At 36.1% G+C, this 5,373-nt stretch overlaps 1 pseudogene; it reads left to right on the top strand.

Annotated features, from left to right (window-relative positions):
* The first annotated feature begins 869 nt into the window (after positions 1-869).
* LOC105626982 overlaps positions 870-5,373 on the top strand; it is a 33,684-nt pseudogene continuing 29,180 nt past the window's right edge.

Below are 5,373 nucleotides of genomic sequence, written 5' to 3'. Positions count from 1 at the left end.
ATCGGTCTTACAGTTGATCTATGTAATTCTTAAATTCTTGTAGCAAAATAATTTTCGGTATATATTCCAACTCTTTGGCGGTTAAACTATGTACATCACAATTATCTGACACGATAAGAAGCATTTTGAATACTAAGCGATTTCGCTTTGCGTGCCACTATAAATACATCCGCTCTCGATGTCGTTTTTTTTCAATATTATTAGTGTCATGAAGGCAGAAGATATGAAGTTCGTGCGACAACCGCAGACGATTAAAATAACTAATGTACAGATGACAATGTAATCAACAATAAAGTACAGACTGAAAAAAAAACGAAAACATGAAAACATGTTGCCGATTTCTATACGCGGAATTATCTGCAGTCCATCGAACTGCGGCAAAACAAACATGTTGATAAGTTAGCTGGAAAGTCCACATGACATATGTTTTAAGAACGTGTACTCAAAGTCGTTGCAACAATCAAAATACCGATATTTGGAGAATTTATTATAATAGTACTGATTGAAGAAATTACTTACTTTACATTCTCCAATAATAACAATATATTACATAGGCTGAAAAGTCCTGGGATTTTTCAATAGATGGCGCCACTAGAAAATGAATGATTCATTTCGAGAGGTTCATCTGTCACTAGTTTATGTATGAAGTTTCATTACATTTCGTTCATTCGTTTATAAGCTACAGTCGTTTAAGTGGCGCTACTTTCGCCTTCGTAAAAAAAATGGAAAAACAGGAATATCGCATCTTGATCAAACATTGTTTTTTGATGAGAAAAACTTCTGAACAATCATTGAAATGGTTGCAAAAATGTTATCCCACATCTGCTCCTTCGAGAACAACAGTTCATCGGTGGTTTAGTAAATTTAAAATGGATCGTACAAGCAAAGACGCACCTCGCTCTGGAAGGCCAAAAGAGGTTACGAATGCGGAAAGCGTAAAGCAAGTTCATCGAATCGTTTTGAGTGATCGTAAAGTGAAGTTGCGCGAGTTAACTGAGGCCGTGGGCATCTCAAAAGAACGGGCGGGATACATTTTACACGATGTTTTGGAGATAAAAAAGCTATCGGCGCGATGGGTATCGCGTTTGCTGACCGTCGACCAAAAACAGCAGCGTGTTGATGATTCAACAGCCGGTTTGGCGTTGTTGCAGCGTAATTGAGCGGACTTTTTTCGACGTTTTGTGACGATGGATGAAATGAGTTCATTACCATACGCTTAAGTCCAATAGCCAGTCTGCAGAGTGACTGAAAAGCAACGAAAGCCGACCAAAGCGACCAAAAGACCAACGCTCGGCCGGGAAGGTTATGGCTTCCGTTTTTTGGGATGCGCATGGCATAATCTTCATCGATTACTTGCAGAGAAGAACAGTTACGGGAGAGTATTGTGCAGCGTTATTGGACAAACTGAACGACGAAATAAAGAAAAAAACGGCCCCATATGGCGAAGAAAAAAGTTCTGTATCATCACGATAATGCACCGTCACACATGTCCTTGAAAGCGATGGCCAAATTGGACCAATTATGATTCGAATTGGTTGCTCACTCACCGTATTCTCCAGACTTGGCCCCCAGCGACTATTATCTGTTCCCAAACCTCAAGGATGACTCCAGGGAAAGAGATTCACATCGAATGAGGAAGTCATCGCGGAAACCGAGGCGTGGACGTTTCGTACTACAGAAAAGGCATCGAAATGTTGGAAAATCGTTATACCAAGTGTATCGCCTTCGAAGGCAACTAAGGAATAAATATACTTTGTCCAAAAAAACGCTTGTTTTCATTAAAAATCTCGGGACTTTTCAGCCCGGTAGTAGTATTATCATCGAACGAGACGCTTCCAAATTTTTGTTTTCGATGACGTGGCATGCGATAAGCAAGACGCGATCAGAGTGTATTTTGCGACGAATCGACACGCGTTGACTGCTTTTATCTGTGTCAGACATATGCAAAAATACCGAAGCTTTGCGATAATGCAAATCTGTTGATCCTATTCAAACAGGATGGTACCAATCTGAAATATATACAATGATCATGTAAACATTGACATATCTTATGAGAATTTCTGCAAACTGTGTCGTTGCTGTTAGCAACAAAAGTATGATTCGTAGTCATAGATAAAGACAGTGCGTTTACAAATGGACGATACAGAAAAGGATTTAATGAGTATACGATTAACGTGGTCATCAATACATCAATTACACAACATTTCTATCGAATGCAACATGGATAACAACAAAGAACTCAAGGATCGCGAGAGGATACAAATTGTGAAAAGTGAATTGATTCGTAAAAAATACTACGCTTTAAAAACCGGCAAAATAGAGGAAGATATAGCATTGGAGAAACACTTTAAGCTTATCGTCGAACTCTAAAATAGATTTTCGAGAACACTGCTAATGATGAATCTCAACCAATTAAGAAAGAAATTGTAAAGAATAAAAATATTAAGAAAAGAAAACTTGAAGATGATGAAGATGATCATGATGGTGATGACCTCTGGATGGATAATTCATGGCTTCAATTAACCGTCGTCTAAAAAGCAATGTACAAAAGAATCGAACATTACGTCGAATTCTAATTATATAATATGTCGCCTGAAGCACACGAATATACCGTACGAACGTTAGCACGTTTCCTCAGTCGAAAACGTTTATGAAATGCCCAATGAACTTGAAACGTTAGTTAAACAATCATTGCAAACGTAGCAAGTTCGTGAGGAGTTGTATAATCAATTGGGGACACTTGGACAAAAATATGTAAACATGCTTCTCGGTGGTAATAGAAAAAAAGTGATCGATCATGTGTATGGCGCATATCTCAGCGAAAACAGTGCTCGGTGACAAATATTTCGATGTAGACATTAATGACTTTGTGATCGTAGATGGAGTAAAGTACAAAGATACATCTAGTTTGTACGAATTTTCAAAAGAATTCCCGACAATACTATTTATACAGAAAATGATAAACTAGCACATAAAAGTATACTATTAGCAATGCTCACAGGCACAGTCATAAAACGGATAATCCCATAGTGGGCAACAAATATAAAAAATATAATAGCACCCTTGGAGTCAGGTAAAATACAAGTTGGAACGGGTATGCCACGTGCCAAGAAACTAAACCACAAGTTAGGTAAAAGAGTCGGAAAAAATATAATACTATGCACCTAAACAACAATACAATCATTTTTTATGTTTCGATTATGTTTATTAGGACGATCCTAACTAGTGGATCGTCTCCGATTGTTTGAGATCTCGCGTTAAGCAGATCACAATGCCCACGATAACGAAATATTATCTCTATTATTCTTATTGTCTCTATTATAACGAAGTATTGTATCTATTATCGAGGAGTTCCGTAAAGCTGGTTTTATTATAAATTGAAATGAGATACACAGTCATTTTAGTTGACATCAAAATGCCGATGAACAACGTTTATGTTTAAGAACTTTGTAATATTTTATGCATTATACAGCAATAATCATAACGAACATATCTGAGAAGAAAAACCTCGAAAAATGGCGACTAGTGAGAAGAACACGCTCCAGCGAGAAAAAAATTTTCCAGACGTCATAGTTTACGAATACGATGATCTGTGGCAGACTGATGTGGTTGAGATGCGTCCTTACATACGATTCAACCAAGGTTATCACTATATTCTCATCATTATCGATGTGTTGAGTAGGCATGGATCGTACCGCTGAACTAAGAGTGGAAATGAGATGGCTACAGCAATCGCAAAGATAAACCGAGACGATGGAAAATGTTCGAAAAATTTGCAAATCGATGTAGGAAAAGAATTTTACCACGCAAACGTGCAAAAACTCTTGAAGAAAATACAACGTAAATCATTATTCAACATATTCCATAATGAATCTGTCGTTGAACAGTTCAATCGTACGTTGAAAAACGAATGTGGAAACAATTTACGCACAAAAATTATAAATTGGAATGGAAATTATAAATGGATCGATTTGCTACTGCGTCTCTTGTCTAAGTACAACGCGTAAAAGCATCGATATGCGGCCCATCGATGTGACTCCCATGATTGTTGACAAATTCTTAAACATGATGTACAGTAGCGTAAAGGCCATCGCACTTCCGCAATTCAAAGTGGATGACGTGTAAGTAAATTCAAGAGAATCTTTGAGAAAGGTTACACGCCAAATTGGATCACAGAAGTATTTAGAATCATCAAAGTGCAGAAAATCCTGTGATGTATTTATTGGAAGATTACCGTGGAAAACCGGTCGCTAGAGGATTCTATGAGTATGAGTTGCATTGCGTCGCTAATCCTGACATATATATATATATATATATATATATATCTAGTTGAAAAGATGTTATGTAAAAAAGGAGATAAGGTTTAGATGAAATAGCTTGGATTTGATAATTCATCATACAATTCTTGGATACATAAGGATAGCGTGTTATAAAAATAAAATTTATTATAAATTGTATAATTATTTTTTTCCCTATATAAGTATATATTAAATATAAACGCATTGTACATGTTATACACATTACACATATTACAGACGTACACACGTACATACATATATACATACGTACATATGTACATATATACATATATAGGATGAGCCATCTAGCATTTCAACTACCGGTTATTTTGAGTTTGAAAAGCGTAATAACATTTATAACGTATCAGAAATTTAGTTTTTTGTTTGACATTTACGAAATGGGTCGCTATACGAACAAAATTCGGAAATATTGAAAACTTACTTCCAAAGTGGTGAATCTTCCCAAACTGTAAGAAATTTACGTGGAAAATTTGGTAGAAAAGAAATGCCTTCAACGCAGTTTGTGGATCAATTTGTGAAGCGAATTCGGCAAATTGGATCCTTATTGGATAAAGCAACTCGTTCACGTGCTCGTCCAGTAAGATCAATCGAAAACATTGCTGCTGCTCAGAGTGTGCTTGAACAACCATCAACTCGCCATCGTTCTCAAAACTTGAACATTTCACGCACTTCTTTGAGAACAATTTTGAATAAAGACTTCGGTAAATGGCAATGTACTACCTTTCCAATAAAGCCATAAACTTTAAAAAATATTCATGCGTTTTTTTTAGAGCCAAATTAAATTCCAAATTTTAAATGGCCCACCCTATATACATACATATTAGGTGGGAAAAAGTTCGTGGCGTTTTTCCCGTTAGATGGCATTAAAAAACGCCATGAACTTTTTCCCATACCTAATATTACCATACATTATATGTAATATGTATATACATAATATACATATTAAATATATTATACATCATATATTAGGTGTACAACTTTGCTTCCGCCGTTTTTTTTCGAAATTCGAGGCTTTATTGTAAAAAACTGTTATTAAACGGTTATACATTTATGA

This window comes from Atta cephalotes (assembly GCF_000143395.1).
Source record: "Atta cephalotes unplaced genomic scaffold scaffold00007, whole genome shotgun sequence".
NCBI lineage: Eukaryota > Metazoa > Arthropoda > Insecta > Hymenoptera > Formicidae > Atta > Atta cephalotes.
This window is presented reverse-complemented; position numbering and strand designations above follow the sequence as displayed.